Here is a 16,096-nt window from a genome sequence, read left to right as displayed (position 1 = left end):
TTTTATTTATTTGAGCCTTCTCTCTTTTTTTCTTGGTGAGTCTGGTTAAAGGTTCATTGATCTTGTTTACCTTTTCAAAGAACCAGCTCCTAGTTTCATTGATCCTCTGTATTGTTTCTTTAGCCTCTATGCCATTTATTTCTCCTCAGGTCTTTATTATTTCCTTCCTTCTACTAGCTCTGAACTTTACTTGCTGTTCTTTTTCTAGTTCTTTTAGATGTAGGGTCAAGTTGTTTATTTGAGCTTTTTCTAGCTTCTTGAGGTATGCCTGTAATGCTATGAACTTCCCTCTCAGGGACTACTTTTGCTGTGTCACAAAAATTTTGAGTTAATATATGTTCAGTATTGTTCCTTTCTAGAAATTTTTAAATTTCTTCTTTGATCTCATTGTTTACCCATTTGTTATTTAATAACATGCTATTTAGTTTCCAAGTGTTTGAGTATTTTTCAGTTTTTCTGTTGTGGTTGGTTTCCTAGTTTCTTGCCATTGTGATTGGAGATAGTGCTCGATATGATTTCAATCTTATTAAATTTGTTGAGACCGCTTTTGTGCCCTAACTTGTGGTCTATTCTAGAGAATGTAAATAGCATGAGCACTCGAAAAGAATGTATATCTGCTGTTTTAGGGCAAAAGGTTTTGAAGATATCTATTAAATCGAGTTGATCTAGTGTGTACTTTAAGTCTGCCTTTTTTTTTATTAATTTTCTTTCTTGAGGATCTACCTACTGATGTTAGTGGGGTATTGAAATCCCCTACTTTTATAGTATTGCTGTTGATCTCGCCCTTTAAATCCATCAAAGTGTGCTTTATATATTTAGGTGCTCCTATATTAGGTGTGTAGATATTTATTTTGGTTATATCTTCCTGTGGATTGCTCCCTTTATCATTATGTAGTGACCTTCTTTATCTCTAACTATAGTCTTTGTTTTAAAGTACATTTTGTCTAAGTATTGCTATCCTAGCTTTTTTTCATTTTCATTTGCATAAAATATTTTTTTCCATCTTTTTATCTTCAGTCTGTGCATCTTTTGTTTTAAGGTGTGTCTCTTGTAGACAGTATATGTATGGGTCCTGTTTTCTTATCCACACAGCTACCCTATGTCTTTTGATTGGATCATTTAATCCATTTACATTTAAGGTTATTATTGATATGTAATTGTTCATTGCAATTTTATTCTTTAAAACTGTATTTCTCTTTTGCTATATTCTTTTTCTCCTTTGATCTGTTTACAACAGGCCCCTTAGCATTTCTTGCAGCCTTGGTTTGGTTGTAGTGAATTCCTTGAGGGTTTTTTTGTCCCCTTAGCATTTCTTGCAGCCTTGGTTTGGTTGTAGTGAATTCCTTGAGGTTTTTTTTTTTGTCTGGAAAGCTTTTTATTTCTCCTTTAATTTTAAATGATAGCCTTGCTGGATAAAGTAGTCTTGGTTGTAGGGTCTTGTTCTGCATTACTTTGAACATTTCTTGCCATTCCCTTCTGGCCTCAAGTGTTTCTGTTGAGAAGTCGGAAGTCATCCTTATGGGGGCTCCTTTGTAGGTAATAGTCTTTTTTTCTCTAGCAGCTTTTAATATTTTCTCTTTATCACTTAGTTTTGGTATTTTAATTATGATGTGTCTTGGTTTAGATTTCCTTGAGTTTCTCTTTAATGGAGTTCTCTGTGCTTCTTGAACATGTGAGATATTTTCCTGCCTTAATTGAGGGAAGTTTTCAGCTATGATATGCTTGAACAAAGTCTCTATCACTTGTTCTTTCTCTTCTTCTTCAGGAACCCCTATGATGTGGATGTTATTTCTCTTCTTGTTGTCACAGAGCTCTCTTAGAGTTTCCTCAGACTTTTTGAGTCTGTTTTCTTTTTTCTGCTCTGCTTCAGTGCCTTTATGTATCTTGTCCTCTAACTCGCTGATTCGATTCTCAGCTTCATCCATCCTGCTTTTAATTCCTTCCATTGTGTTCTTCATTTCTGATATTGTATTTGTCATTTCTGACTGATTCTTTTTTATTATTTCAATGTCCTTTTTTATATTTGCTATCTCTTTATTTAGGTGTTTGTAATGACCATCTATTGTTGTTCTAATTTCTTTGAGCATCCTAACAATTGTTATTTTAAACTCTGCATCTGGTAATTTGGTTATATCTGATTCATTTAGGTCCTTTTCTGGGGGTTTCTCTTGATTCTTTTGTGTTGCATTTCTCTGCCTTCTCATCTTCTCTGTGTAAAAGAAGGTTTTTGCCACTGGAGTCCTCTGGGTGTTGCCTCTGTTCCCTAGGTATGGTCTATCTGCAGGCCCACCACCCCCTCTCCTGTTGCTGCCTAAGGCGTTTGGGTATGGGCGTTGCCTGTGCCTGCCCACTGGGGCTGTTGCTGTGGTTTCCTCCTCTCCTTCACGGGAATGGCTGTGATCACGTGCTCGGGTGTACAAGCCTTGGTGGCCTTGGCCTTTGCCCTGCCCCCATGGGTTGCGTTATGCTCGACCCTGAGGGCAGTGGTGAGCACCTTTGTTCAGCTGTGGTCTCTGCCTGTTTCTGGGCTTTCATCCCGCCATTGCAGGAGGAGCCCGCTCGTGGGATGGCTGCAAGCCTTGTCTTCATAGGCCAGGCGGGATTGCATGCCCACGCTTAGTAGCAGGACTCTGCCTGTTCTGGGTTTTTGGTTCCACACCCATGGGAGGAGCGGCTCCCAAGTCAAGCCATAAGCCTTGGTTCCGCGGGTGGGGCAAGGCTGTGCTTTTGCGCCCTTGTTCAAGGGCAGTCTCCACCCCTTCCGGGGTTCCCGCCCTTCTCCCGCAGGCTGGATTAAAGATGGCCCACAGCTGGACTTGGCCACTTTTGCACACCCCCTCCTCCCCAGCCAGGCAAGACTGAGCTCACACGTGGGCCCTGTGGTGGCCAGCTGGCTTCCGCCATTGCCAACAGAACCGTGCTTCCGAGTCCCACTGTCGCTCGCCCTCGGGCAATCCCTCAGCTGTGTGGGTGCGGGCACTGCAGCTCAGACCCTAAGACTCACTACTGTAGTCCCGAAAGCTCCCTCCTTCTAAGCGACTCTGCTCTGAGTGCTGTGGGAGAGCTTGTTTGGCTGGTGTCCTGCTTCCCTTTGCTGGTATTGCTGTTTCTAGGGGAAATATTCACTTCAGATTTGGGGAATGACTCATCCCAGGGGTTAGGGTGGCTGTCTCCCAAAATGTTTCTCCTTGTGCCTCCAAGATTACACTCTCTTCCTGCTATTCCAGTCCTCTCCTCTCTTCCTGTACCCTAGGGCCCTGGGTGAGTGGTTGTGAAAGCGGTGTTCTGAGCAGTCCCTTTAAGAAGAATCCTGGGTCTGAGAAATCAGTCTCTTTCTCACAAAGAGTATCCTGTCTTGTTTCCAGCTAAATACTGTCCATACGCCTCTTCTAGGCTCTGGGGCTGCAGGCTGGGGCTTTGTTCCTGGGATTCAGGACCCTCCCCTCTCTGCTAAACTCACTTCCCACCACGCGAGTCTCTCCCGGCTGCCGGTCGCTCCAGGGAGCTGGGAAGCCCTCTCCACGTTTCTGCTTTCCTACTAGTCTCAGTGTGGCTTCTTCAGTGTTCCTTGAAGAGTCCTCTTAGTTTAGTCCAAAGTTGGTTTTTCCAGATGATGGTTCTTAAAATTAGTTTGTAATACACTTTGTTTCTAGCAGGTGTTGGCGCCTACTCCAGCGCCATCTTGTCTTCTGCCTATTATTGATACTTTAAAAAATATATTTTTTTATTTTTCAATTATGCTGGACATGCAATATTATATTAGTTTCAGGTGTACACCCAGTGATTAAACATTATACAATTTACTAAGTGATCATCCCAATCTGACACCTTGCATAGTTATTACAATATTATTGACTATATTCTCCATGCTATAATTTACGTCCCATGACTATTCTGTAACTACCAATTTCTACGTCATAATTCCTTCGCCTTTTTCATACATACCCCCCCTTGCCCTTCTGACAACTGCCAAAATGTTCTGTGGCTATGAGTCTTATTTCTGTTCTGCATGTTCATTTATTTTGATTATTCAATTGTTGATAGGTACATATTTCCTGCCATTTTATTGTTCACATTTCTTATCCTTTTTTTTTCTTCTTCTGAAAGAAGACCCATTAACATTTCATGTAATGCTGATGTGGTGGTGGTGAACTCCTTTAGCTTTTTCTTGTCTGGGGATGATTGGTACTTTGAAGTCTCCTACATTTGATAAATATTGTGATGACTGATTCCTCACCCATAAAGGTGATTAAAAAAAAAAAGAAACAAGTAGAAACTACAGGAGATTCTACTTCTATTTTTATGGTAAAAATTAAATAAATAAACCATTGCCAACAGTCCATAAAGCAGTTAACACCAAGTCTTCAGTTTGCACCACAAATGATTACCTATCCTGAATTCACTGAGCAAAGATGGAAGTTTCACAATTTTGAGGATGCACCTGGTGCTACCTTTATATTCAGCATATATCAAAATATTTAAGTTTTCAAAATATTGCAATGTGGTTAATTTTTATTTTAAAACATCAAATATCTAAATGTATTATGGTAAATATTTATATTCCTTTGCCAAGAGATGAGAATGATTAGGAAAATTATTTGTTCCCTGATGTCTTGTGGAAAAGTTCTGTCTGACTTAAAGGAAAGTTGTTTATTTGAAAAAAGTCAAGTGTTTTAAATTGTTCTACCTTTGCTGTGATAACAAGTGTCTCTCATCAATATGCTAACTACAAAAAATATTAATGTACACATTTAATCGATGGCCTCAAAGTAAAATTAATTTAAAAAAATTTTTTTTAATGAGAGAGACAGAAAGAGAGGAACAAACAGACAGGAAGGGAGAGAGATGAGAAGCATCAACTGGTAGTTGCAGCACCTTAGTTGTTCATTGATTGCTTTCTCATACATGCCTTACCCCAGGGCTCCAACTGAACCAGTGCTCCTTTGCTCAAGCCAGCGACCTTGGATTTCAAGCCAGTAACCATAGGGTCGTATCTGTGATCCCAGGCTGAAGCCAGCGATCCTGCGCTCAAGCTGATGAGCCACCTGGTAGGTATAAAAGTAATGTTTTTAAAGTCAGTGAGATAGCTTGACCTGTTGCGGCAGAGTGGATAAATAAAGTATTGACCTAGAATGATGAAGTTGCTGGTTTGAGAACCCAGGCTTGCCCAGTGAAGACACATAAAAGAAGCAACTACTGTGAGTTGACGCTTCCCACTTTTTTCCTCTCCCCATTTCTCTCTTTTCTCTCTCTAAAATCAATAAATCTTTTTTTAAAATGAGACAGTATTTGCTTTTTGAAAGAAACCTGTGCAGTAAAGAGAGCATTTTGAAAACAGAGGTTTGAAACTGTCTCCATTATTAAGTAACTTCGCTACCAAAACCTATGTGTCACCTATAAAAACTCATGTTTGCATAAAATGACACCGTTAAGAAATGAAAAGTCAAGCCAGCAAATTAGAGAAAATATTTTAAAATATGTATAAACTGATAAAGAGCTTAAATAAACACACATATATAATAAGGACAATAAAATAGACAAAAAAGCAAAAGTTATTGCTTTAGAAATTCCTGCATTGTAAATGTATCAGGCCTGACCTGTGGTGACACAGTGGATAGAGCAGGGGTCCCCAAACTTTTTACACAGGGGGCCAGCTCACTGTCCCTCAGACCGTTGGAGGGCCGGACTATAAAAAAAACTATGAACAAATCCCTATGCACACTGCACATATCTTATTTTAAAGTAAAAAAACAAAACAGGAACAAAAACAATATTTAAAATAAAGAACAAGTAAATTTAAATCAACAAACTGACCAGTATTTCCTTTTTTTTTTTTTTTTTTTTTTTTTTGTATTTTTCTGAAGCCGGAAACAGGGAGAAACAGTCAGACAGACTCCCGCATGCGCCCAACCGGGATCCACCTGGCACGCCCACCAGGGGCGACGCTCTGCCCACCAGGGGGTGATGCTCTGCCCCTCCCCTCCGGGGGCATCGCTCTGCCGTGACCAGAGCCACTCCAGCGCCTGGGGCAGAGGCCAAGGAGCCATCCCCAGCGCCCAGGCCATCTTTGCTCCAATGGAGCCCTGGCTGCGGGAGGGGAAGAGAGAGACAGAGAGGAAGGAGGGGGGGGTGGAGAAGCAAATGGGCGCCTCTCCTATGCGCCCTGGCCGGGAATCGAACCCGGGTCCCCCGCACGCCAGGCCGCCGACGCTCTACCGCTGAGCCAACCGGCCAGGGCCCTGACCAGTATTTCAATGGGAACTATGCTCCTCTCACTGACCACCAATGAAAGAGGTGCCCCTTCCGGAAGTGCAGTGAGGGGCTGGATAAATGGCCTCAGGGGGCTGCATGCGGCCCGTGGGCCATAGTTTGGAGACCCCTGGGATAGAACATGGACCTGGAATTCTTAGGTCACTTGTTCGAAGACCTAGGCTTGCCTGGTCAAGGCACATTGGGAAGCACTAACAAGCTGATGCTTCCTGCTTATGCCTACCCCACTTTTTTTTCTCTCTCTCCTGTCTCTAAAATCAATAAATAAATCTTTAAAAAGAAAATACATCAGACATTCTGTTATTGCAGTGTTCAAGTAAATTTAGTTCAACATCAAAGTCCTCCCACTAATTGCTTGGTAACCCAGGTCCTTCTGGGCTTATCTTTTCTCCAGCAGTTCTAGGGCACACAGAAGACAAATGATGTGACTGCTCAAGGCAGGTGTGGCTCACGTTTATATGAAAGTAGGCAAGTACTTCTCATGTGTACACCAGGTCAAGTCCTTGCTGTGGGCCAATCCTCATGAAGCAAATGCACTCTGACAATGCAGTATATATTCCACTTTTAACGTCTATGGATTCCCACCCTCCCTGCCCAGACTGGAGTGTTTGCACTTATCCATATCCCTTAATCCAGAATCCTTAGTTCCTTACTTTTCTTCAGTAATATCTGGATAGGTATAAAGAAGGATACCATCATTGGGAAATCTATCAACTGTCCTCTGAGAGAGGAGAGATTGTATATTCCATGTGTAGACACCCAGCTGAATCACATTGTTTCTGGAGTAAAACTCTAGAAATGTCATTTGTGTCAAATATGATATGAAATGTAGGCCCTGGAACTGTGCATCAGGTCAGGCACTGAAGGCTATCCTAATGCAGTGTTGGCAGGGGTAGGTTGGGAAAGAAGACTATTAAATGGTCACATCAAAACAAATACCTTCTCATTTTTGCAACTGAGTAGTGTCAAGTAAAAATAGCAATGTACAAAATGTATGTATTGATGCTCATGTACCTGAGACTAAATAAACCTTTGTAAATTCTGTTCCCTCAGATATACTTTTACAAGATACCCCAAATTCCTACCCCTCATTCACTTGGCTAATATCCTACCGAGATAGTCCCTGTTTATTTATTTTTATTTTTTAATTTTAATTTATTTATTCATTTTTAGAGAGAGAAGAGAGATCAGAAGAGAGAGGAAGAGCCTGCCAGGCGGTGGTGCCGTGGATAGAGCATCGGACTGGAATGCAGGAAGACCCAGGTTCGAGACCCCAAGATTGCCAGCTTGAGCAGGACTCATCTGGTTTGAGCAAAGCTCACCAGCTTGGACCCAAGGTCGCTGGCTCGAGCAAGGGGTTACTTGGTCTGCTGTAGCCCCACGGTCAAGGCACATATGAGAAAGCAATCAATGAACAACTAAGGTGTCGCAAGGAAAAACTAATGATTGATGCTTCTCATCTCTCTCCATTCCTGCCTGTCTGTCCCTATCTGTCCCTCTCTCTGACTCTCTTTCTGTCTCTGTATAAAAAATAAAGAAGGGAGGATGCTTTATCCACTGTGCCACCGCAGGTCAGACAATAGCCCCTATTTAAAGTAGCACTCTTCACCACATTTTTCCTCACTTCTGTTTCCTTCAGAAAATATATTATAAATCTTAATTATTTTAATATTTTTATGTACTTAATTTTTTGCCTATCACCTCTGAACTGTAAACGTAGTGAGAGCAGTGACTAATTCTGTCTTATCCACAATATTCTCAAGCCCAGGATTGAATGATTCAAGTATTTGTTGTTTCTCAACTAGGAGTGGTGAATATTTGCCCCATGGTGGATATTCATCAATATCCTTGAGGAGGATTGGAGGAAGAAAGAGTTAGTCACATTACATTGCATTAATGCGACAGGTGAGTCCCAAACATCTTTAGTGCCACTGTTGAGAAACCCAATTTAAACTGAGGCTTTGTAATATCATTTTGGTTATAAGTGACAGAAACTCAAAAAGTTGTTTCTAATTTATTGAATAAACTGGATTTTGTAGGGGACAAGCAGAAAACAGTTTTGGTCTTTTCCATTATTGTCTCCGAACATCTCTGAGGATCCCTCTCTTCTCCTAGGACAAAATCTAACACAAATCCTTTAGTTTTTCCAGTCATTCTCAAGTGAAGAAGTCTTCCAGTCACTTTCTAGTAATAAACAAATGTCCTTTCTTCCCCCTGGTATTAAAAAATCCTGTCTAGTACAATGTAAAAAATCCCAGACTCATCCTGTTCAAAAATTATTTGTTTTTTCCTGCCCACTGCACCCCACCTCCTACCCCCATTCTTTGTTCTACCTTCTCCCCAGATAGCTTTTCATTTTGGGCCTCTGCAAGGTTGAAGAAGACAGAGACAGAAAGAATCTTTGTTGACTGGGACAGTTTTAGCTTGATGTCCATGCCTCTAGGTGTAGCTGAGGTCTGAACTGACCCTTATTCTTATAAAGTGTCTTTGTCTGTGCATCAGTGGGGAATCCTTACCTACAGGCTCTTGGTTAGGCAATGTGTCTTCTGGTGTATCTTATTATATATATCTAAGTACTCTGGTTTCCAGGATAAATCCCTAGGTTGGAATCACTCATGTAGACAGTTCTGATGGACAACCTCTCTCAGGATGACCCAGTCCAGCTCTTACACAGAGTCCTTACTTGATCCACAAAAATCATATGTGTATCTTGCACAGAAGTATAGGCTATTCCCAATCAGCCCTGTGTGCATCTTCTGCTTATAGACAGCCTTAGTCTCTTGACTCAAGGATTTCAAATGTAATTTGAAATCCTTGTCTCTCTAAGATGCCAGGGGGCACATGTCATCTTTTCAAAATGATCCTCTTAAAGCCCCTCAGACTTGGTTTGAGATGAAGGGAAATCATCTACCTCCCCACCCCCACCCCCCATCATGGTACCTTGATTTGGATGTGGAAGTATTTGGCACTGACTTTTGGGGCCTCTGCCAAGAATCTCAGTTATCTTTTGTTCACTCGTAGGTGAGGGTAAGGGTTATTCCAACTCAGGTTTTCTCAAAAATGACACTATTAACATTTAGTACCGATTAATTCTTTGTTGTGGGGAATGGTTCCTGTGTATTGCAGGATATTTAATAGCACTGATAGCCTTTATTCACTAGATGCCAGCAGCACTTCCTCTCAGTAGATACAAGTAGGTTCCAGTAGAAAATGTGTTCGTACATTAGCAAATGTCCCCCTGGGGACAAAATCACCCCCGCTGAGAGTTGCTGCTCTAGTTTAGGCATTGCTTCTCAAACTTAGATTTTCAGATCAGGTCATTCAGAAAATGATAATATACTGGAATTAACAGACAAGAATGCTTGCAATCAGAAGTTTTCAGCAAGGATCACTATCTGGGCATACCTGTATGCCCATCAGTGAAGCACATCAGAGAGCTGAGACATACCAGTTAAAAGATTCTTAGGCAAAAAACAATGAAGGAATTTTACTGGCTCATGGACTCCAAGGAAGGATAGCTAGAACCAGGGACGCAAACATTACTAGGACTCCCTTTTGGTCTCTTCGTTGTTCATTCCCCTCCCCCCTTTTTTTAGAGAGAGAGAGAGATAGACAGACAGACAGGAAGGGAGAGAGAGATGAGAATCATCAATTCTTTGTTGACGCACCTTAGTTATTCATTGATTGCTTTCTCATACATGCATTGACCAGGGGCTCCAGCTTAGCCAGTGACCCCTTGCTCAACTCGAGCCAGTGACTTTTGGGCTGAATCCAGCAACCATGGGGTCATGTCTATGATCCCTTGCTCAAGCTAGCGACCCACGCTCAAGCTGGTGAGCCCATGCTTAAGTTGGATGAACCTGCACTCAAGCCAGTGACCTTGGGGTTTCGAACCTGGGTCCTCTGCATCCCAGATCGACGCTCTGTCCACTGCGACACTGCCTGGTCAAGCTGCTTATTTCTTAACATTGCCATCTTACAGTTTTCTCCAAGAGCAGAGTTCCTAGGTTAAAAAAAATCCCAAATAATGCATTTACTGTCTTCACCAGGAGCTTTTAGCCAGAGGATCAGTCATGGAAGAACAGAGAAGCTCCAATGACAATTATGTAGATGGATGAAATGGAAGTTTCCAAGAGAAAACAGACAGCCAGGTCAATCATAGCATAAAAAATTGATACTGGCTTAAAGGTGGAGTAGGAACATTTCTGATAGGCCAGAGCTCTGAGAAAGGATTTTTTAAGCAGATGAAACAACACAGGCAAAAGACACATCTGCAAGAGACAATATGCCAAATTTGGGAACCTATAAGCGTTCAGTACTACAAGAGCAGAAATTGAGGGTAGGGGGTTAGGGACATCGACTAAACAGAGAAGACAGATCATGAGTGATCTTGTCTGCTAAGTAAACTTTTTATTCTAGAGACCTAACAAGAACTTGAAGAAAGGAAGAAACATAAGAGTTATATATTACTTGGAGAGCAAAGACTGGCATAGATTACAGGCAGACTATTGCAGAATCCAGACCAGGGAAAGTAAGGGCCTAGCAGTGGAGATGGCTGTGAGAGATACTCAGGAAATAAAATCTGTAGAATTTCAACTGCCTACATGAGGGATGGAAACTATAAAGTTTCATTTGTACCGACCCTCTTTATTCTTACCTGGATTGTGTGTGTGTGTGTGTGTGTGTGTGTGTGTGTTTGTGTATAGTTTCCTAGCATGTCTTACCGACTCTAATCCCAGCTTATTCTAGTCTGATGCCTTGCTTCTGAACACAACTTTTTCTTTCTTTCTTTCTTTTTTAGTGAGAGAGAGACAAGGATGGACATACAGGAAGGGAGAGAGATGAAAAGCATCAACTTATAGTTGTGGCACATTAGTTGTTCACTGGTTGCTTTCTCATATGTGCCTTGACTGGGGGCTCCAGCTGAGCCAGTGACGTCTTGTTCAAGCCAGTGACCTTGGACTCAAGCCAGCAACCTTGGGGCTCAAGCCAGGGATCATGGGGTCATGTCTATGATCCCACACTCAAGCTGGCGACCTTTGGGCTTTGAACCTGGGTCCTCAGCATCCCAGACCGACACTTTATTCACTGCACCACCACCTGGTCAGGCAGTTTTTCCTTTTTTTTAAATTTAATTTGTTGGGTTGACACTGGTTAACGTAATTGTGTAAGTTTCATGTACCCAATTCTACAACACATCTTTGTATACCATATTGCGTGTTCACACTCAACAAGTCAAGTCTTCGTCCATCATCATTTTCTCCCCATAACATCCTTCACCAACCCTCCCCCACTTGCAATCTGTACTCTCTTGTCCATGTCTATAAGTTTTTCTTTTTTTTCTTTTTGGCTTTTTTTTGCCCAATCCCTCCAACTCAACCCAGCCCCACCCCCAATAGCTGTCAGCCTGCTCTTTATATACGAGTCTGTCTCATTTTGCTTGTGAGTTCATTTTGTTCATTAAATTCCACATACAAGTAAAATTATATGGTATTTTTCTTTCTCTGAATGGCTTATTTCACTTAGCATAATGCTCTCTAGGTCCATCCATGTTGTCACAAAAGTTAAGATTTCCTTCTTTTTTATGTCCTCATTATAAATATTTCATTGTATAAATCTACCACAGTTTTTTTTATCCTCTCATCTACTGATGGGCACTTACACTGTTTCCAGATCTTGGCTATTATAAATAATGCTGCAAAAAATATAGGGGTGCAAATTTTTTTTTGAATTAGTGGAACACAACTTTTTCCAATAGGACAAATCCAATTTTGAAACTCATCAATGACTCTTTGTTGCCCCAGAGTTCTTGTTTTTCCTTTTTCTCACCAGAGGCTTAGGATGAGACAATCATGTTGGACCTGCCTGAACCAGAAAGCACCTCTGCAAATTGTGTATCCTAGACACCCACGTGCTTCATTCTAGTTCCTCATAGCCTTAGTTTGACCCAAATCCACTCCTCATACCTCATCTTTTGTTATACTCAATCAAAAATCCTGTCCTTAAGCTATTCTAATCTATATCCCATTTTCCTGAAAGGCAAAATATTTGCTTATGCCTCACCTATTTAATTCTGCTATCTCTAGCCCTAACCCTAAGTTTAGAATTACTTTTTGGCCTTAACCGGGTAGCTACTTGGTTAGAGTCAACAATATGTCAAGGTTGTGGGTTCTATCCACTGGAACAACAAATTAATGTTTCTGTCTCTTTCTCTCTTTCCCTCCCTCTTTCTCTCTCTAAAATCAACCAATCAATAAAAATTTAAAAATATTTAGAATGAACTTTTGCACTTCATCCTTTCTCTCCCCCCCCCCCAGGAACAGAGAGAGAGAATCAGAGAGAGGGATAGACAGACAGGAACGGAGAGAGCTGAGAAGCATCAATCATCAGTTTCTCATTGCGACACCCTTTGTTCATTGATTGTTTTCTCATATGTGCCTTGACCACGGGCCTTCAGCAGACTGAGTGACCCCTTGCTCAAGCCAGAGACCTTGGGTCCAAGCTGGTGAGCTTTGCTCAAACCAGATGAGCCTGTGCTCAAGCTAGCGACCTCAGGGTCTCAAACCTGGGTCCTCCGCATCCCAGTCCGACACTCTATCCACTGCACCACTGCCTGGTCAGGCTGTGCTTTCCGTTAAAGGTGAACTCTACTCATTCCTCAAGAGTCATTGCTTTGGAGAAGCCTTCTTCAACTCTTCCAGAACATAAGGGCCCTTCCTTGGATTCTGTGACATGTTTTCTAGGAATATAAATTCTATATTGTACCTTCTGCAACAGGTGTGGGCCACGCTCCTGCTTGCTCTCTTTCTCTGTTCTACATCCCTCCATCCCCTATCCCTATACACACACAAAATACCCCATGAAGCCACGGAAAATGTACCTACGTCAGAGCAGGAGTTGCCACAGCCCCAGGCTGTGACAAGAACTGGAACAGAATCTGACCATGATGAATTAATACCAGAGCTGGAGAAACAAGATTCTACACAGGCAACCACACAATAAACCCAGCCAGCAATAGCAACTGAAATTGATGAAGAACCAGTTAGTAAGCAAAACACAATGGGAGTGAAAAGAAGGCTATGTCCAAAATGGGTCTTTGAAAGGTTACAGGGGTTACTAGGGTAACTATCCAAAATCTAAAGATATCTTCTTTGTCATCACAAAGCCAGGTGTGTACTAGAGCCCAGCTTAAGATATCTACATAGTTTTGGGGGAAGCCAAGATCGAAGATTTATCTCAGCAAGCACAACTAGCAGCTGCTGAGAAATTCAAAGTTCAAGGTGAAGCTCCCTCAAACATTCAAGAAAACAGACTCCAACTCTACAAGAAGAGAGTGAAGAGGAAGAGGTTAATGGAACAGGTGTAGAAGTTAAGGACATAGGATTGGTCATGTCACAAGCAAATACAGTGTGTCCGTAAAGTCATGGTGCACTTTTGACCGGTCACAGGAAAGCAACAAAAGACGATAGAAATGTAAAACCTGCACCAAATAAAAGGAAAACCCTTCCAGTTTCTGTAGGATGATGTAGCAGCATGTGTGCTGTGCAGATGATGACGTAACACCGTGTATACAGCGGAGCAGCCCACGGCCATGCCAGTTGAGATGTGAACGGTACAGAGGAAAGTTCAGTGTGTTCTGTGGCTCGCTAAATTCAAATCCGTGACCAAAGTGCAATGTGAATATCGATGCATTTATAATGAAGCGCTACCACATAGGAATAACATTACTCAGTGGGATAAGCAGTTGAAGGAAACCGGCAGTTTGTTGGAGAAACCCTGTTCTGGTAGGCCATCAGTCAGTGACGAGTCTGTAGAGGCTATACGGGATAGCTACCTAAGGAGCCCTAAAAAATCTGTGTGTAAGCCCACATTGAACTGCACTGAATAGGTATGAAACTGGGAGAGTTTTCCTTTTATTTGGTGTGGATTTCACATTTCTATCATCTATTTTTGCTTTCCTGTGACTGGTAAAAAGTTCACCGTGACTTTATGGACATACGGTATGTTCAGAGCAAAGGCAGTCTGAGCCCTAAAGAACAATAGTTATGATATTATAAATGCCACTATGGAATTAATAATGTAACTGTTTAAAAACAATGAACTTTTTTTTTTTTGTATTTTTCTGAAGCTGGAAACGGGGAGAGACAGTCAGACAGACTCCTGCATGTGCCCGACCGGGATCCACCCAGCACGTCCACCAGGGGGCGACGCTCTGCCCACCAGGGGGCGATGCTCTGCCCGTCCGGGGCGTCGCTCTGTTGCGACCAGAGCCACTCTAGTGCCTGGGGCAGAGGCCAAGGAGCCATCCCCAGCGCCCGGGCCATCTTTGCTCCAATGGAGCTTCGCCTGCGGGAGGGGAAGAGAGAGACAGAGAGGAAGGAGAGGGGGAGGGGTGGAGAAGCAGATGGGTGCTTCTCCTGTGTGCCCTGGCCAGGAATCGAACCCGGGACTTCTGCACACCAGGCTGATGCTCTACCACTGAGCCAAACGGCCAGGCCAAAACAATGAACTTTTTGCCCTAGCCAGAGAGGTCGGTTGATTAGAGCGTCATCCTGATGAACAAAGGTTGCCAGTTTGATCCCCAATTAGGGCACATACTGAAACAGAATGATGATTCTGTCTGCTCTCTCTCTTCCTTTGTCTCTCTCTGAAATTCATAAATAGAAAAATAAAAACAAGGAACTTTTCTTATTTGGTGTTTCAAAAGCAGTTTAGTTTGAAATCTTTAATGTTTCTGTCATTATAAAAGTTATGGCCTGACCAGGCGGTGGTGCAGTGGATAGAGCGTCGGACTGGGATGTGAAGGACCCAGGTTGGAGACTCCGAGGTCGCCAGCTTGAGTTCAGGCTCATCTGGTTTGAGCAAGGCTCACCAGCTTGAGCCCAAGGTCGCTGGCTTGAGCAAGAGGTTACTTGGTCTGCTGAAGCCCCCTGGTTAAGGCATATATGAGAAATCAATCAATGAACAACTAAGGTGTCGCAACAAAAAAGTAATGATTGATGCTTCTCATCTCTCTCCATTCATGTCTGTCTGTCTCTATCTATCCCTCTCTCTGACTGTCTCTCTGTCTCTATAAAAAAATAAAATAAAATAAAAAAATAAAAGTCAGCAAAACAATTTAAAAAAGAAAAGTTATGACTTCTTGTGTGATAAAAAATAATTATACATTGTCATGTCGTTATAGTTAACCTTTGGGGAAAAATGCAGGGATTAGGGTTTCCCACCCTCATGCAGTTGAAAATTCATGTATAACTTTTTTTATTGATTTTATGTTTTTTATTTTATTATCATTATTATTTTTGTGAGAGAGAGAGAGAGGGACAGACTGACAGGAAGATGAGAAGCATTAGAGAGATATGAGAAGCATCAACTCATAGTTGTGACTCCTTAGTTGTTCATTGATTGCTTTCTCATATGTGCTTTTTGACCAGGGAACTCCAGCTGAGCCAGTAACCCTTGCTCAAGCCAGTGACCTTGAGCTTCAAGCCAGCAACCTTTGGGCTCAAGCCAGTGACCATGGGGTCATGTCTATGATCTCACATTTAAGCTGGAGACCTTGGGGTTTCGAACCTGGGTCCTCCGTGTCCCAGGCCGACACTCTGTCCACTGTGTCATCACCTGATCAGGCTTATTTATTAATTTTAGAGAAAGTTTAGAGAGAGGAGGGTGGGGAGAGAAGCAGGAAGCATCAACTCATAGTAGTTGCTTCTTATTTGTGCCTTGACCAGGCAAGCTCAGGGTTTCCAAAGGGCGACCTCAGCATTCCAGATCAACACTATCCACTGCACCTCCTCAGGTCAGGCCTGTGTATAACTTTTGACTATAG

The 16,096-nt window shown here is 42.2% G+C and overlaps 1 pseudogene; it reads left to right on the top strand.

Annotated features, from left to right (window-relative positions):
• Positions 1 to 2,390: 2,390 nt before the first annotated feature.
• Positions 2,391 to 14,303, top strand: LOC136329996 (nascent polypeptide-associated complex subunit alpha pseudogene; annotated as a pseudogene).
• Positions 14,304 to 16,096: the final 1,793 nt, after the last annotated feature.

The sequence above is a fragment of the Saccopteryx bilineata genome, chromosome 3 (genome assembly GCF_036850765.1).
Source record: "Saccopteryx bilineata isolate mSacBil1 chromosome 3, mSacBil1_pri_phased_curated, whole genome shotgun sequence".
NCBI classification, from domain to species: Eukaryota; Metazoa; Chordata; class Mammalia; order Chiroptera; family Emballonuridae; genus Saccopteryx; species Saccopteryx bilineata.
Note: the sequence above shows the minus strand (reverse complement) of the source record. Positions and strands in the feature narration are given on the sequence as shown.